General features: G+C 41.4%; 1 long non-coding RNA gene across 1 annotated transcript; it reads left to right on the top strand.

Annotated features, from left to right (window-relative positions):
• Positions 1-1,906: 1,906 nt before the first annotated feature.
• On the top strand, positions 1,907-7,614 carry LOC129735460 (uncharacterized). Its single transcript, XR_008731117.1, has 2 exons — positions 1,907-4,147; positions 4,880-7,614. It is a non-coding gene; the product is annotated as an uncharacterized LOC129735460 (long non-coding RNA).
• The last annotated feature ends 11,379 nt before the right edge of the window (positions 7,615-18,993 follow it).

Genomic DNA, 18,993 nt, shown 5'->3' with positions numbered 1-18,993 from the left:
TCTCACCTGGGAACCCCAGCCATGCCCTTGCACACCAACAAGCAGGGTCGCTTGCTTTTACCATATGTAGCTGGTGGAACGAATCCCAGGTACTGCTAACTGAAAGCTTTTCCCCACACCTTCCATCGTGACTTGCAGCACAGCCAGCACTAGTAGTGCTTGGCCCTTCCTCATCTTAAGCAGGTGTGAGTTCTGGGTAGTTCCCTACAGGCACAACAAAGCCTATGTGGGTGCTAGGAGCTGGTTTGTGTACTGCTACAAGTTATCAGCTGCTCAGGATGAGTTGCCTATGCAGAAGTGTTTACGCATATTCCCAAACTCCCACCCCCCCAGTGCTTAGGCAGTAATTGCCAGTCAGCTGACGGGTATAATTTACTGCCTGTTGGTGCTTACCGCTTACAAGCCCTCCCTGGATTACTCTGCTTGGGTGGTTTTTTGATATGGTGTTGCCTGGCCTGAGCTTCTTCCTTGTTCTGAACAGGCGCCCAGTCAGTTCCAGAGGAAATCCAAATAGTAAGTGATGGTCCCCAGTGGAGACAGGAATACCTCCCTGCCGCACACACACGATCAGACAGCCATTCCCACCCTGCTAGTGCGCCCTGCCAGTGGTGGCACAGTCACGCCTGAGCCATTCTGTTATCTTCCCACAACATGAAACCCCTACGCCCTGCCGCTCTACCAATGCTTTACCTGCTTAAAATGCTCCTCTGCCAGAAAAAAGGAAATGTATTCATCCAGCCCCTGTTCCTGAAGTCTTTCTCTCTCGCATGCAGAACTTTATGCAAATCCCCAAGTCTATATGCTGAAATATCTAGTGCTGCTTTCAAATGCCAATATTTGATTCTCAGTTGGGATATATTTATATTCACCATTCATACTCGTTTCTAACTACAGTCCACATGCAAGCCCCACAAATACACATCTGCATGTGGCCAACAAACTCTCCTTCCCTTTTCTGTGAATCCCACCCACACCTGTACTTAAATGCTGGGTCTCAGGGCCCCACAAACATAAGACTAACCTGAGTCCACTCACATCTGTGCCTGGGATTTGCTCACACATGCAGAAATACTTGAGCATGAGATCTGTATGCCTGAGGGTCTCTCATGTGTATTAGCAACACAGGTATAGTGACTGTCTATCTATATATCTATCCATGTCTGTAATGCTATGCACGTATGGACATCTGGTCTTGTGCATCATGCCTACACATAGTTTTGCACACTCACTCATGGGCTGACCACTGCATACACCTGCTATGTCCCGTATCTTTGTGGGACAGGAGTTCCTAATGCTTTCTGACTTTGACTACTGATGTAGTGTGTCCACCAGGTATGAGCTACCTCAAGTCTCACAAGTTTGTTTTTCCCTCAAAGTGCTAACCACAAGTATCCAAACACCATAGGAAACTCTCATTTAATATTTTAAAGCACACGATTATAGAGGAAGGTCTGAAAAACATGCAGTGCCCATGCCCTAAACACTCTGCGAGGAAACACAAGCTCTCCTAATAGACATTATTTTATTTTATTTTTAAGTAACAAGTGTAAACTTTTGACTTTTGAGAGACTCGGGTCATGACTTTTTCATGCTGGAGGCTAGGCATGCTACAAAGGCAAACTGTCCTCTCTGCATCTTGGTGTCTTTCACATCCATCCCTATGCCAGAGAGCAGCACAGGGAGCACTAATGAATAATATCACTTTCTAATAAAGCACAAGATAAAAATATGTCCTCATGCATTCTATCTGTATATGTAAATACAGAACCTATTCTGTGAAAAAGCTGTTGCAAATATTTTAGGGAATTAAAAAATGTCATGCAATATCTCATAGACTTCTGACAAAGAAGTTAGCCCAGCATGGCAGGATTAAGTGGGGAAATGACAGAAAAAATACTGCACTTTTAAAACCTCAAAATTGCCATTAATAGCCTCTCTAAGCACAACTATGTTGTGCTTTGGTGATCTCTTTCTTCTAATGGAATATACCTAGTTTTCAAACAAGTACTCTGTACCACAGAAAAGCCAATTCTCTCCTTTTAATAAAAGCTTTAATTTCTAGCTGTGATACATTGCACAATATCAAACTAAAATCAGAAGTTAACACAGGTTTAGGACTAGGATCTTGGCTGTCTTGAACTTCAGATCAGGACAGATACTCAGAGGTGTTAGCAGAAAACAGGAATTGCCTGTGGAAAGAGCAGTTGCGCTGCCAAGTGTGGTTTTGTTTGCTTGTACTGCTCTTTGTCTATAAACTACAGACAGGGATAAAGATGCAGATACAGATACGTGCCTGTTTGCCCTAGTATTTACTCACCTTCTCAGTAAGGTTTGTAGCTGAGCACTATACATTTGAGATAACAGCAGATGAACTAGGGAATACAAAGCCTGCATGGGAATACCTTCATGGCTCTGCAGTCATGGCAGTGATTGTGCTCCAGGCATACTCCAAAGAGTTGACTGGTGGAGCTGCATCATAACAGTGAAATACCAGAAGTCATCTGGTCTCAAGGAAGCAGATGAGTGAGCGAAGCTGAAGTGAAGGACATAGTATTGATAGGTGGGGCTGTTGTAAGCTTGTACATAGGCCCCTCAAGTATCTGGCTGTTGGACACACGGGCAGGGTTGCCCTGGAGGAAGGGTTGAAAGGAAACAAGAGCTGAGAAATGAAGGAAAAGTGGTACGTACTGTCAGGGTAGAGCATGGGCCACAGACCAGAGCAGGGACAAGTGGAATGTGGAGCAGACTGTGATGTGGTGCTCTCAAACTGGGACTAGAGTTTTTACATCATCTTTACGAGAAGATGTAAAAGAGAGGGTAAGAGGAAAGGAAGAAGTAAGGCTGGATAGAAAGAGACTAGGATGGAGAAAAGGCAGTTTTGAAGAAGACTAGGAGAAGGAAAAATAGTAGGAAGCTGAATGGGCTGTGCTGGAAGTAAACAGGAAGAATCATGTACTTCAGACCTAATAAAAGTGCATCTCTCTGGATTCCCCACACCCACTCACCCTCTGCCACCAGTCCTCCTCTGTCAGCAAATACCTGTGAATCCCACAACAAAGTAAATTTGTCTGATATTCCTCCTGTCCGCACATGGATGACAACCCACCGCTCTTACCAGTTTTCCTGTTAGCTCAGAGTGTCAGAGCTCTGCGGTAAAGCTAAAGGCTTCAGCCCTAATGACATTTACAACAACATGATGCTGCACAATGGAAGGGGTTTTGATATTATTATTTTTTTTACTGTTTGCTTTTTTAAAAGCTAGATAATTGCACATATAAAATCTGCTTTAAATGAGGATTAGGTTGCAAAATCAATACTACATAATGAGGAGTGTTATTTTCTCCTTCCTCTCCTTTGGATATGCATATGCAAAGTATATAATTGCATACTTTTCTTTCCGTGGGATCTCAGCCACATTTATTTTTCAGGGTGGAGCTGCTCTGGAGCTGTGTCAGGACTACATAGTGGAGGAGACTGCTGTCTACAGGACTTTTTCCACATTTGTTTCAGCAAATGGAAGATGTGCAGTAAATGACAGAACAGGATCATGTGAAAAAGGATAAGCTCTTGGTTAAAACAGCTGAACTCTGCCTTAGGAATGGATTCAGTCCCTCCTTTGCCACATAGTTCTTGTATGATGCTGGATAAATCAGTTAAACCACGCTTCTTGCAGGTGGCCACAGATTTCATTCTCCTAGTTTCTGGGTATCTGAATTGACATTTTGTGGTCTAATTTGCAGAAGTGCTGAATGATCACAGATGAAACTGAACTCAGTTGGTGCTAGACATATAAAGTGCTCTGAATGAAGAGCCTATCAACTTCTTGAAATGTTCACTTGAAATATTAACTGTGTCAAACCAAGTAAACAGAATCTACAAAACCTTAAACTACAGATAATTCTAACCCAAGCCCATCCCAAAGCAATCACACCCAAGAGGTAACAAAATGTATTTATGGCTGGTGATTCTTTTCTATGGAAAGGAGAGGAAGAGGCATCTTTCTGCTGTTCAGTCTGATACCCAAGGAGGTGTCCTGCCCACCAAAACCCTAAATTCAAGATGATACGCTAAGGTTGCTGTACCTCACCTGGCCCTCTCACAGAGAAGCTCTACTGCTTCTTTGAATGTGTGTTAATGGTTCTGCCAGGTAAGACCATGGGCAAGTCAAATACAGCTGCGTGGTGCTGGGAGTGACAGTGGAGGGGGCGGGGGCTCTGACAGGCTCCAGTTCTTCCAGGCAAAGGCCCTGGCTCTGGCACACTGGAAATTAACGTGTGGTTGGGAAGGTGGAGTCACCAGGAGGGCTCAGGTGAGTTTTCAAGAACTGCTGAGTGCCAATGGAGTCTAGGGAAAAAAGTGGGAAGAGAAGGTTCAATTGTCTAAGGCTTTAAACTAGGAGGTTGGCAGATCAGTAATATGAGTCCAGAAGTAATTGTAACAAATGGTAGTTTATGGGGAATACAAGATGACGAGGAAACATCTATAAATGCATGAGCAGGTAGAGAAGGACCCTGGAAAGAAAGCTGCAGAGCCACAGCAGGCACACCATTGGTTTCTGTGCCCCAGCTTACAGGTAGCAACTTGTTTAAATCTAAGTGGCTCATTAGCCCTCCAATGTGACCACACGCTACAGCAAACTAAGGACAAGAATAAAAGCATAAAAGGAGCCTGTAAGAATAAAATCAGAAATCACAAGGCAAAAAATTCAATATAATTAGCAAAGGAAAGAGAGAGTAACAAGAAAGCATTTCTATGTGTTAGAAGATGGAGCAAGACAATGGCCAAAAAATGATCTACCCTTCAACAGGGATGGAAAGCTAGTAAGAGGTGACACAGAAAACGTCAAAGTGATTAATGTCTTTTTCCTCTCACTCCTCAGCAGAAATAATAAACTATTATCAGTTGACTTAATGTCTAAGGCCAAATAACAGAAAGAACATAACAGACTACTTCAGTAAGTAAGTTATTTTCAAATCAGCCAGACCTGACAGAAACCAACTGAGACCACATGGGAAACTGGCTGAAGCAATCCTAGAGCCATGAGGGACCCTTACCCACAGCACCTGGGGAACAGAAGACCAGTGACAGGTGATTGCAGTATGCATTTTTAAAAAAGAAGAAAAGCAGCTTGAGGAATATAGGCAGAGAAAACAGCCTAACTTGAATTGCTGGAAATATATTGAAACAAATAATTAAACAAAGTTTTCTTTTGTGTATGGGAAATAATGAAATGATAAGTAGAGGCCAAGAAAGATTTGCCAGGAACAAATCATGCTGAACCAAGCTAATTTCCTCCTCTGACAAGTAGCAGGTCTTGTGGACAATAGATATTACATATCTCGACTTGAACAAGCCTTTCAACACCGTCTCTTGTGATTTCTTGTAAGCGAGCTAAAACGGAACTATTGTAAGGTGAACTCATAGCTGCTTGAAAAAAAAAAATACTAGAAGAGGAATTATTGTCCGTTCACTGTTGAAGTGGAAGAATTACAGAAAGCAGTTCCACAGATGCCCTTCCTGGGACTCATACCATTCACTGTTTTCATTGTGTTTTGGAAGACGGCATATCAAGCATGGCTACCAAATTTGTAGAGAAAGATCTATAAGCACCTTGGCAGGATTAGTATCTTGCTCAGTTGAAGAAATGGTCTGAAAACAATAGGATTTGGTGCTTTAAGAAACTATTTTATTAGTTAAGTGTAAACTATTACACTTAAGTAAGAATAAACCCCCAAATGGAAAGCAGCCAGCAAGGCAAAAGACCTGCACAAAAATGCCTTGGGGATTTTGGAAGAGTTCAAGCTAAGAATTAACAATGCCATACTTGCTTTGGAAAACCAAGTATTGTGCTGAAATCGGCTAGGTGAAAGATGTGAAATAATTTTTCCACTCCTACTCAGCACTGGTGAGGTCTCAAACTGGAAAATGGACTGATTCACTTTGGTCACTAAACTCAAGGGGCAAATGGACAATTAGGGAAAGTCCTGAGAGCAACAAAAAGTACAAAAATTCTTTAAAAACTGACCTTGGAGGGAATCTGAAAGAACTATTTGTTTAATCTAGAGAAAAGAGGACTGAGAAGAAACATGATAACAGTCTTCAAATATGTAAAAGGTAGTTGCTCGGTGAAAGGCAGTAGGTAACTCTCAATGCTTAGAGGGGAGCAGGGAGCTTAAATAGTATCTAGAGTTACAGTTTCTGCTACATATGTAAGGAAAAGCTTCCTAGGTAGGTGGCTAAGAAAGCCTTGATGCCAGTGGAGGTCACTGAGTCTTCAGCACTGATGGTTTTAAACACAGCTGAAAAAGGCATCATTTATGTATTGTTGGGCATGTTTGAGAAGGGGGGTGCTAGACCCAAGGACAACAGCTTGTGAGGCAAGTGTACATGATAATTTGCAGATACGTGTTTGAAAGGCATATGTAGCATGGCATGTAGTCATAGCATCGTGAGAGTGTCGTCATTAGATAAAGCATCTCTCGGCTCCCAGTAAGTTCTTTCCAGCCCATGCAACCTCAAAGCAGAGAAAAATATATCAGATCTAATATGCAAACTTTCAAATATTTCTGACCCCTAGATAATTTCTTGAGGTCTCTTCCTACCTTCTACAATTGTAAATAGAAATAGGCTTTGCCAGAATGGCTGAATTACAGCTGCAGTGGTTTCCTGTTACAGGTGAAAAACAGATATTAAGCCTTCATTGGTAACTTATGCAAAAAAAACCCCAAAAAACCACCAAAACAAAACCAAAAACTAATCTACTACATCATGTGCATTTCTGGCAAAAGGAGCTTGAAATCCCATCACCTGGGAGACAACCACATACTAGCATTTCTCCTTTATGAGAGGACTGAAAGGTTTTGTCATGAACCTGAAAGACTGTTTTTGTTGCATTGCTTTGCAAACATTTGGGAGGCAACAGTCCTTGTCTTTGTCCTGGGGGCCTGCTGTTCTGAATAGTCAAGCCAAGAAAATGGTGTGAGAAACAGCAAAGGTACAAAGAGGGGGAAATGACACGCATCAAGCTGCACAAAACGTGTATAACATGAATGGGAGTAAAACCTAGGTCTTTCTGGTGTTGACACCAGTACCACCCATCTTCTTGCACTGCTGTCCTACTGTAACAGTACTGATTTCAACAGTAAGACTTCCTTTTGACAAAACTTGTATGGAGGTTGCATTTTATGTTGGCAATGACCATAGACTGTGCATATTGCTAAGGCATCCTTCTAGTGCTATGAAAGTGATAATGTAATTCTGTGCAATTAAAATGATGCCTCCTACATGCATAATGCCACTCCCTAGCTTTACAGCTGTTTGCCATGTTCTCTGTGAGGGCATTTGCTGATAATAAATTGTGTTGTGGAAATATAATAACATGAGCAAGGAAATCTAAACTGATCCAATTGTTTAATTTAGTTTAAGCCTACATTTTCTCAGAGGAATCCCTAACCCAGATTAAAGAAGTCATGAGGTTTGATCCCATCACCCTTATAAATCACACATGCAAAGCCCATGCTATTGTATTGCTATTAATAGCACTGACATGTATATGTATGCTCATAATCTTGTAAATATATAAGAAAAGCAAAAAATAAACAAACAAATACAATACTCCTTTGTTTCAGTGGAGCCCACCTGTCTCCTGATTCCCAGGGGAAGCCCTGCATCATTGCTTCAGATTTTTCTCTTCCCAAACTCTAGTTAATTAAAGCAAAGAATGTTTAGCCAGCTTCTAAACAGGATGTTTCTGTCTCTGCCTCTCTTACGGAGAAAATAACTTCTGTACCAGGTTACCATATACCCAGGTTTCCCTGGACGTTTATTCTTTTTCCATTCAAAAATTCTGCCTGGGCAGAAAACACAGATTTCGTATGTTTCTTCAGAATTTTCAGGTATCAGACAGTCTGACTGGAATTTGACTTTGGGCATGGCTGATAGAGGTCTCATTATCATGGGCTCACCTATTGCACACTGGCAGATCACCTCTATGCTTCATGTACAGTGAGGCTGATTCTTCCAAGAAGCTTGAGAGCTATTATGCATATATTGTAAAGCTGATTATCATCTGTGCAGGATTTCTGATGCAACAGGGATGTTTTGGATTTACTGTGCATTTGTAGACCAACTACACGACCTTGCAGAGCAAGTCTAATTTTGGTGCACATGTATTATCCAGAACATGCACAAGTATTTTTGTCTGAGAAATCCCCATGAAAAAAATAGCTTCTGTGGGTCTCTGTGGAGATACTAGAAATACTCAATAAACAAGAAATAGTTAAGACTTAAACATAACTTATACTATGTTTTTTCAAAGGTGCAGGGGAAAGAGCAGGTGAGAATCTGTTGAGAAGAGAGAGGAATATTTGTGAGAAATGGTCAGTTTATGCCAAGTATGTTTAGCAGGCAAGGAGGCAAATCTACCCCTCCCCAGGCTGCCTGCCTGGCGAGTAAGCTAGCTGTGACATGCTTTACTCCCACTTTGAGAAGTGCTATATATCCCACATCATTCATTCCACAAGATTAAGGAATTCTCTCTTGGCATGACACAAAGAGTATTCGTCAGGCACCTTCTCTGTTTCCCTCTCATGCTGCTAGCCAGAGAAAGATTGCTGTGAGGAAAAAAGGCCTTGCTATTAGTCTTGGTTTCTTTATTATGGAGCAACAATTTAGAATTGTCCATAACAAACAGGATCCCATATTTTTCCCAGTATTAACATCAGTGAACAGAGCTCACTGGATTCATACTACAAAGGAATTTAGTCCTAGCAATATTATACTATGAAAGCTATTCAGTGCAACGTGAATAATTTCAGTTACAGAATTTTAAATCTTTTGGATAATAGTTATTCATGCATGTGCAACCTGCAGTCGATGACTATTACAACCAGAAGCTTCAAGTTCAGTTTTTACAGATGACTAATGCAGTTGTTACTCAATTTCTACAATTAATATTTGTTCAAATATACTATCCTTTACAAAGGTCAGGCTGCTTACAGGTGTTCATCATTACCCATATCATCTACCTGGAAATGAGATCACCTGGGATTTTATGTAGGTTTTAAGAATTTAATAGTAACAGCCTTTCTAAAACTATTATGAAATATCTGGTAATTTGTATTTCTGTCTGGATGGGAATTCAGTAGCAAAATGTCTTTTTGATAATGCTTCAAAACATGCACACAATAATGAGACTTCCGAACTGAAAGTAAAAGCCAGAACATTTGTCTGAAATCCCCCAGGATCTGGAAGATTTTGGGTTTTGGAATAAAACTGTACATCCATGTCTGAATCTTCCTTTATTTTTCATATAAAGGATCATATGATTTTTCTCACAAGAGAAAAATCCAAGTTCTGAAGAAGTTGTGAGGCAGCCTAATACACACTGCACTGGAATGATTTTGAGAGTCACTTGGCTCTTCTTGCATCAACAAACACAGTCACCTGTGTCACAGAAAAATGATAGGTAGCTTACGGAAGGTTAGCAGCTGGCTAAGGAAGCATTGAACAGCTCAGTCTGAAATCAGGCAGGACCAACAGGTGGGACGTGAAAAACTTTGTAAGAGGCTAGCAAGTCTACCAGCTTCTGCCAGTGTTTAAAGCTCTGCCCCTTCATTTAGCAAGGTAGTATGGAAGAATCACTCCAGATTCTGCAAGTTGCAAGAAATGCTTTCTCCAGGCTTCAGTTTAGAAACCATTCCACTTCCTCCCAATGAACACAGAAACAATCTGACTCACCCACTTACCTCTGCATCATTAATCTCACACAGCACAATCAAGAGCAGAGAGTGGGGCTTTGTCCTTGTCTAACTTTGATCTTTCTGCACTTGTCAAGTCACACAAGGAAAAGCATAACCATGGCAAACACACTTAGCTGAAGATCATCTCTAACATAAAGGTTTTTCTGGGTACAAAACTGGTGTTTGGTCCTAAGGTCTTGCGGTTGTAGGTGCCTAATAAAATGTACAGACCACAGGGATGCTATCTGGTGATAGACCAGGATTATCCCTGACCTTTAATAACTAAGACTCCTGACAGATTTCTAAACCACTTGCTCTTCCCTTCTCCTCCTCCTGGCAGATTCAGCTCTGCCAAGATAACTCACCCAGATCTTACAAAACCAAAATTGTTCAGGTTTTTGTTTGTTTTCATCTGTCACATTAATCAAGAAGAGAAGACAGTCAATGAGCTAGGAAAAAGTGTTCAGGTGGGAAAAAATGATCACCAGAAAGTAAAGTTTTACAAATGCTAAATCATCTTGGTGGATATGGCACAGAACCACACTGGGAGAAAACTACAGTATAGGAAATCTTCACAATACAGAAATACTAATGCAAAAAAGGAGAGTAAGCCAATGTTCTTTCTGCTGCTAGGGTAGATTGATTTGGAATGAACTGTCGTGATCACCCAGATTAATTTCTTTCTTCCAAAAAAATTAATTGTTTACTAAAATATCCCATTGAAACTCTTTATGTAAGCAAGAGTATACAACACAGTTTTGGTATCACTTTGTTTTTACCTGTCCGATTCCACTAAAAGTATAATTTAAGTTCTCTTAAGACAAGGAACTGATAGAAGTTTACTGATTTTTTTCACAGAATACAATATAGTGAACACAAATACTAAACAAGTAATCTGCTGTCTTGCTTTTTAGTATATTTTTTAAATTTAAGTAAAATGTGGGATTCTGTGAAATTATTTATAGCAAGCAATACAACTTATCTGCGTGGTAAATATATTCAGCTATATATACAATTTCCAGCAAACAAAATCAGTGCATGGATCTACTGCATTTAAATCATGGGTATATTCAAACAAATCTACATTAAGAACTTGGTGGCTTTCAAAAATATAATGAACCTTGTAGTAAGTCTTCAGCGCAATATGCTGCAAGTTCCTCAGTGAATGAAGTGGCAGAACAGTACAAGTCTGTCTTAGTGACAATTACAGGCCAGTTCTGCATTTGTGAACATGAAACTTTCAATTAATCTGAATTTTTAATTAGGATTCTACCATGAAAAAAGGCCTGAAGTAGGAATCGGGGCTTCCATATTTTTGTCTCAATGACTTTTGCAGGAAAGTTGCTCCACCAAGAAATGAAAGCATACTCTGACCTCCAGACCTGAAAAAAGCATGGGTTCTGAGGATCAGCCCCAGGGTATTTTAATAGCACATGCACCATTTTGAGTCACAATGTTTGTTGGCCCTCTTATGCCCTTAATGGCACCTTAGCAATCCCATTGCCATCAGTGAATTTGAAGAGCGTTAACTCACTGTAGTACAGTAAACGACTCTGTCTCATCTATAAGAGGAAAAAAGCTCTAGCTTGTTGGGTCTGGTTTTTTATTCATGGTGAAGTAACAAAGCAAAAACCTTGGAAGAAAACACTGCAAGCAAGAATATCTGAACATGTAAAAATGGAGGATCAGCTATTTCTTACATACTTTGAATAAAACCACAGAAACCTCTCTCAGGACCACAACCTCAAAAAAAGAGACAAAAATGATACAGCTAACATATGAAAACATTTTGCAGCATCATTTCTTATAGATATCCGAGTCCAAAATCTCTAACTTATTACCTTTCAAGAAAATTAGTAGGACTTACCTATTAGTAGGACTGTCTATCCTTTCATTTGGCAAGGATAGCAACAGGTCTATCTATATCTATAGATAAAAATAAAAATATAGATATCACACAGCAAATGAGTTTCAAGTTTTGAACTGAACCTGTTGAAGTTCTGATAGGTTCAATCCCAGTTTTTTCTGTAATGTGACCAACAATTACTGCTTGTTATCCATAGTAGGGTGTTCCAGTTTAAAGAGATTCTCTTTGGTTTCTCAAATTCAGCAGGCAATACACAATGTCTGTACTCTGAAAGAATCCAAGTAACAGCTAGACTGTTTCATGTTGTGTCACATCCAAAACTCACTCCTTAGACAGATGATCGCTGAACAACGCACCTTTCCAGAAAATTGTATGCTTTCTAATACTAGATCTTTGTCAACAGACCAGCTCAGCTGTTTGCTATCTGGACTGCACATGAAAGAATGATCCATTTGTTTCTTGCTCTTCAGCTGCTCTTACAGAAGACAAGCAGGTTTCTGTACAGGACCCAGGAACAGAAGAAGGACTAATATATAATATGTAACTTGGCATTGCATGCTGTGAGAGTGGTGTTTGGGAACAAGGAGAAAGTGAAAAACAATATGTTCAGTGGAATTTTCCTTCATGTATATATTTTATCTGCAGCTGCAATGTACAGAGGCCAAGTTATTAGAGGTGAACTGGAAGAGAAGTCATAAAACTTTATGCCATTAACTTTAGCACTAGAAGTTAGAGATGGAAATGACCCATAAGACCTCTGCCAAAGAAAGATTGCTCCTTCCAGGACCATGCTAAGTACACCAAATAGGGAAGCATAGGAAGCACAATGCACCATACTTTAACCCTGCCTTTCCACCTTCTCGTCCACCCCCTGGGCTTCGCCTCTCTCCCTCTCCCAGGTGGCATGCCGTTCCAGCAGGTGCTGCTCTGATCCCATCATTGCCCACCCACAAGCTGTGCCAGCACAGGAAGCCAGCAGCATAGGGGGAAAAGGGGGGTGGAGGGGGAAAGTGGACCTTCAGAAACAGGCTGCTGAGTTTTCATGGGTGCTTTTCAACAAATAAACAAACAAATCGTATAATACGAGAAAATGAGAGGCTTTTCCTCACCGAATATGGATGAGAGATTTAATACAAAGAAAGCCTACTATCAGTATATAGTCGCAATATTTTCGTAAGGATTTGTCCTTCAGAGATAGATTATACAACTTTTCTTATTACAGGAATGTGAAGATTAAAGATCCCAAATGCTCTATATTTTTGAGTTGTTGTAATAAATGTGCCAGGAATCTGGGGAGATTTCAAAATGCACTTTAATCCATAGTAGGCTAAAAGCTGTGCACTGTAAGCAATTTTCATTGTTAGATAGAAGTAAATATAAATTACTGAAGAGTCAGAAAATCCTATTCCAACTAGCCACTCGCACAGTATTTCAATCATATGCATAAAGTCTTTTGGAAGGAAGGAAGGCAGGCAAAAAATGTGTGATAAACTACCACTTAATAACACATTTCAAAATTTAAATGTTGGTTTGCATATATAAAAGCTTCTCCTGCACGTCCTAAACTGCACAAATAGCTTTTCTATATGCAAACTAGCATCTGCAGCATGTACGTACCTATATCCAGGATGGTGCACACACAGAAATACATGTGAAAATTGAGACTTACAATTGTAGAGGCTGAGCTGAGGTCCCTTTTGAAGTTAGTTTTCAGATATTAATTTAAATATATAAAAGAGAAAAAATTGGAAGCTAATCTTTCTCCTTCCTCACTCTACTTATTTCAGAATTCCCCAACTGTTAGATACGAAAGGGTCTGAGAAGAAAGTATTATCGTAGTTAATGCAGTGCCCAGGGTATGAGTTATATACCAGAGTGGCCGCTCCTGCATGTGGACAGAGGGACTTGTAACACAAAAGGCTTGAAGGAGGAGAGCAGCACTTCAGCAGCCCCCAGCTACTGGGAGGCTGGAGGTGGAGCTGGCTGGTGATAACTGGATGAATTGTTTCCATCACATGGTTAATGACTCAGCATCATTATACCAAAGTATTTATTTTTTTCATCTTTACCAGCTTATCCAGCACACTTGTGTGGAAAAGAATGGGGAGACTGGGAGAGGGGAGGTAGGCATTAGTTTTGTAGCCTTTGCTGAGTGAACATCATGCATATTTTTCACTGCTGCTTTGCCATCTCTAGTATTGTACCACTACAACTGTAACACCGTCAGAGAGATTCCCACTGACTTCAATGAGCCTTGGATTATGGCTCAGGGGCCCCTCAGTCAATAAATACACCCTCCTCTTCCACAGCAGCAAGGAATTCTAACCTAGTTGCCTCTATGCGCATGTATTGCTTCTACACGCACACACACCGCTGGAAACCCATCACCTAGGTTGACACAGTGATGGTGCAAAGCAAACATTGACTACCTGGTTCCTGCATTCTCCAAAATATCAGGAGTTATGCCTCTCCACAACACTGGCAACTGCTGAGTAGAAATGGCCATGACAAGAGTGGGAGTAATCAGTCTATGTGCAGCATATACTGATATGTAGTCGCTGCAGTCGTCGTTCCATTTAGATGGTTCCCAGAATAAGAAAGTGATAGTATGTGTAGGTTTATTTTAAGTAGGGCTAGAACACACATATAGCTGGCTTGTACACAGTCCCCTGCAAATACTGCTTACTCAATGGGATATATTATGTCACCATGGCCCTAAATACCTCTGCTTAGCAGACCGCATTCAACACATAACTTTTGAAAAACAGTCGCTTCCAATATCTTTTCTGGTGTCACTGGAGTGGAGAAGTGTTAATGTGGATTTTGATGTGTATCTCTATTTACTGCTAGCCCGCTGGCTCTCTGTCACTACTGTTCATAAAGACACCCACAACAATGAACAGTGGAGCCTTGCTAATGCCTCCCACCAGCCACATGGCATGCAGAGCTTAAGGTTGGAAGGTCACGTATTCCTTCCCTTTTGTCCCTGTTTGGTGAAGATCTACCATGCAAAGGCACTCAGTTGCCAGCTTTGGACACTGTTTGGACTGGAAGGCCTTTCTCCAGCAGAAGGTACGCTTGCTCCCTAGTTTTCAAAATGAAATCCAACCAGCAAAAGGAGGATGGGCCCAATTCTGCACAGAAGTTTTTAAAACAATTGTTGTCATTGAAGTGTTAGGGACCATCCTGTCCCTGTGTCCTGCCCCAGTCAGCAAAGAATAGAGACACTGGGGACCCCAGTTCCTAAAGAGCACAATCACTGGTACCAGGCAGCCTGGTGCCACGAGATGCTCCTTGCTCCTCTTTCCAGCACCAACTGATAGCATACTGTATCAGCAGCTGCTTTTGCTGCTGAGGATAACACATGCATATGCTAACACAAGAAATAGCCCATTAGCTATTTTCTAGCTACTAAGAGCTACCTCAGTGTTCAGTCTCCTACATTAGCAGTATCTTCTAGGGCAAAGAGCAGAATTGTTGGCTGGGCAATCATACTGCATGTAAGGTCACTACTTTGCACTAAGCTTTTCTACCATCTGTGCTTCTCAGCTCTCTTACTTAGTGGGGCAGCCAAAGGCAGAATTCAGCTCTTAATTTAGACCCCAAATGTTACATAAAAGTTATCCATCCCAGATGGACTCGGTCCCAAAAGTCACTGTTATAAAATATACTTGTTAAAGAGTTGATTTTACAAATGAAGATGAATCAATGCCTCCCCATGTTTATATGCTTGTTTCCTATTCCCTACTTCTAGGCATATCCTCACTTAATAACTCAGGCACATGCCCAAAGAGTCGGAAGAGCACCTTTGAACTTAACAAATAGGCTATATTAACCAAGTAAGAAAATGCAGTTTGTGCTTAATTTAAATTTGATGAGGTTTGACACTTTCCATCACCTTGCATATCAGAAACAGCTCAAAGAAACTAGAAGGACTATCGGCCCTGATGAGGGATATTAATACTTGCAGTAATTTGCAGGAAGAAAAGCAATATGGAAGCCAGCATTTTCAAAAGCACCACCCATTCTACATGCCTTCAAGCTGGGTTCACTTGAGCCTGAATTTCTGCTGGGAAGCCACCAATTGCTGGTGACTGAGGACTCCTTTGGTCCAAAAAATAAACCCCTATGTACCTCAACTTGATAGCTCAGAAATGAGGCATCCTAAACCATGGTACTCTTGAAAAGATGGTCCAAAGTCAGTGTGTACTTGGGAAGTCTGAGAAACACTAGGAACACTAACTTCACCTCTGAGTCCTGTCCTGAAGGACAAGGCTCGCATGCAGACCTGTTGGCACAACACACACTTGTGCTGCCTGTTCATGAGCAAGGTTACCAGAAGTTGTAGAAAAGGTGTGCATAATGGCCATATCCTCTCTTTTACAAGTAAAACCTTGGGAAGTGAAAAGAGGAACATATCAATTACATGAGCAAGTTCAGTATTTGTCCTCCCTTTAACCTAATGTTCTGAAGTGTGTGAAAGATTAGCATTAAGGATTGCCACAGACCATTTGCTGTAAACCTAGCTAGACAACTTCCTGAAATAAAAGAACAAATTTCAATTCCTAGGTAGAAACTTTCAGGCACATGAGAATATAACCAAAGAATAATTTACCACAAATGTGGGCTACGTCCAGAAATAAGACAGATCAGTGGTTTACTTGACTCAAGAAGAAGAGGTTCTGAAGGCAGAGAGTCTGCTAAAGTGCCTGCATTTGGCAACCGTAACCTCACTGAGGTATCTAAGATCTCATGATTATTTCCTTCTCTAAGTATAAAAATACACTGACATTTTACTGATACCATTACATGATGGCTGTGGCTAAAAGATGATTTTTAAATGCTGAACACCTTACCTGACGGTACCCTCTCTTCTCTTTTCAGGGAATTATCCCTGGCCACAGTAAAATAAAGAATAAATTCACATGTTAAAAATGCTTGGAAAAGTAATCACAGGGCTGAAGCATGCATTAACAAACCCAACGTACCACAGTCAAGTGGGAAGCCTTCTAATAGCCTTACAATATCAGACACAACAGGTTGCTAATTTAACAAGCTTCACTAAACCAGCATTTCATGGCTGTTTCTCCCTTAAGTAGGCATTTTTGCTAGTTTTGGTTCCTCACTAATTTTGATTCCTCACACTCATTTTTCTGATTTACTGATTTTCTAGGTATTTATTTATTTGAGTGTAACAAATCCATCTTCACAGTATACATGATTCTTAATACACCCAGAATGGATTATAGGAGGTTAGCTCCCTGAATGCACAGTAACTAGGGGACTCTAGAGCAATACCTGGGAAGTTGCTGGCTGCTAGTTAAACTCACTAGGTGCCCCCTTGGTGCCAGGTGTGCCTTCTGTAGAGCCAAGACTTCATCCCACATGTTTTCAGAGAATCCTAAAAAGGTGACTTGTAAGAATCGTCATTGCCCTGCAAGCCCATTCATATTATGGTGTGAAAATGTGAGCAGAAAATAAGCCAACCTCTCCACAATAAAAGGTAAAACTTCTCATGAACTCAGTGAGACTTTTGCTTCCTCTGCATATTGAATCTGCAATTCCATGGTAAGCTTTCTGTAAACTATCAGTGAAATAGCGCTGCCTTGTCCCAGCCAGTTAGCCAGCAGCAGGTTCTGCTCACACCACCTGCATCTGGCACAAGTTAGTGGGACCCTCAGCCTGGAGAGGCAGGAGCATGGCTGCCTAGGGCAGAAAGGCTGTCAGGGTGTGAGACTGGGCCCCCACTGCAGGACAGGGGAAGCAGTCTTTGCAAAAGCAGGAGTTGGGAGGCTCCTTTTTGTTCCTCTGCTGGGTAAAGGGTTGGTTGAAACAGAAAAGAGGTAAGGGTGGGGGTGTCAGGCAATAGCAGTGGGAGGCAGAAGTGAACACAGTGGGAACATATGTTAATTAACTCTTAACAATTAGTAAAAAAATTAATGAATAACTCCTAACAATTAGGAGATTGTTAATTCATTCACCAGGTGATGGCAGGTTAGCATGTGTTCACTGCAGTTAAGTGCATGTAGACTTGCACACCACATACAACAGCACATGTATTTTTCACTTGCATGGGTAGGCTTAGCCCATGGACAAGAAGTAGTGGGACTTCTTTTTTTCTGAGTTCTGGGTCTTCCCTGCTCTGGAAAGGATCAGTGCCTATATTGGCTGTCTAAGCTGAGAGAGTGTCAGGTGACCACAACCCAGGTGTTCTGCAACAGGTAGACACCTAATGGACAACCAAAGTGTCATCCAGAAAGAGGTACCTGGAAAAGCTTTTGCCACCCAGGACTCTCTGAGTATCACACATAGCAGCAGACCCTCTCTCAACTGACCAGGACAATTCTGCAAAGAATGGCAAGTGTCTCTCCTGATGGAAGAGAATTTGGCAACAGGAGGTCTGTCATCTACCCCTATAAGAAGAATGAGGCCAAACTGATCTGCCTCTGCTTCAACAGTGTCTTTAATGTTGTTGCTACATCTTCCCCCTACCTCTGAGCTCCCCCATAATCTTGCTTCTCTTGTTTGCTGGCTCCCAGTTCTTGCAGACAAGATGTGATGAAGCATACGGAAAGAATGCGCCCTACCAACTGAATGCAGGATTTGTTTAAATAAGATTGACACTGAAAAGGTACAGGGACCTGCTCAGACACACCCAAGCGCACCCACGGTCTACAGAGATATCTAAGTGTTGGCAGAAAGGCAGTGAGGAGGGCTCCCATCATCCTCCAGAGCTTCCCAAGAACTGGAAAGATCCCAGGGAGACCTCCCTACGAAGAAGGCCATGTGTCCATTGACAAACCTAACTACTGCCACCCACAGTTATGGTGGCTGCATTGGTAGGTGTAGCAGTGGAGCAAAGGCAGAGAGAGCATATAAGGACCTTTCCTTTTTTTTTTTTAAACCTGTGTCACAATGATAAAACCCTTTGATCTCCAGTCGCTCCACCATTCCCAGCCCTGCCAGTAACAGCTATAGAATGGCAGGCAGAGTCCTTTGCTCCAGCTCTTCTCTCCTGAGGGAAGAGCTTTTCTACTTTTTCTACTACAGAAAGTAAACTTTGGGTTTGAACAAACTGGATAATAATGTACCAAGGGTGCCCCTCCCAGAGAAGAGCAGAGGGGAGCACAGGTTTTGGGGCTAGGCCTAAGAGGACATAGCTGTTTTATAGGGATATAGTCCTTTCCTGGGTTACTTTCTATTGAAATGGTTTATGCCTACAGTTTTGTTTATATCAGACATAATCTGAGACAATTCTGGTTTAGAGTCAAAAAACCCACAAAGATGCAAAAGCTAGGAAGGAGGGTTTTGTGAAAAGCTTCCTTTGGGATTTGCAGCTGTCCGGTGATACTGACCCTGGGTCTTCTCAATGGCCAGCAAGCATGT

This window comes from Falco cherrug, chromosome 2, assembly GCF_023634085.1.
Source record: "Falco cherrug isolate bFalChe1 chromosome 2, bFalChe1.pri, whole genome shotgun sequence".
Taxonomy (NCBI): Eukaryota; Metazoa; Chordata; class Aves; order Falconiformes; family Falconidae; genus Falco; species Falco cherrug.
The sequence above is the reverse complement of the archived record's forward strand: the minus strand, read 5'-3'. Positions and strand labels throughout refer to the sequence as shown.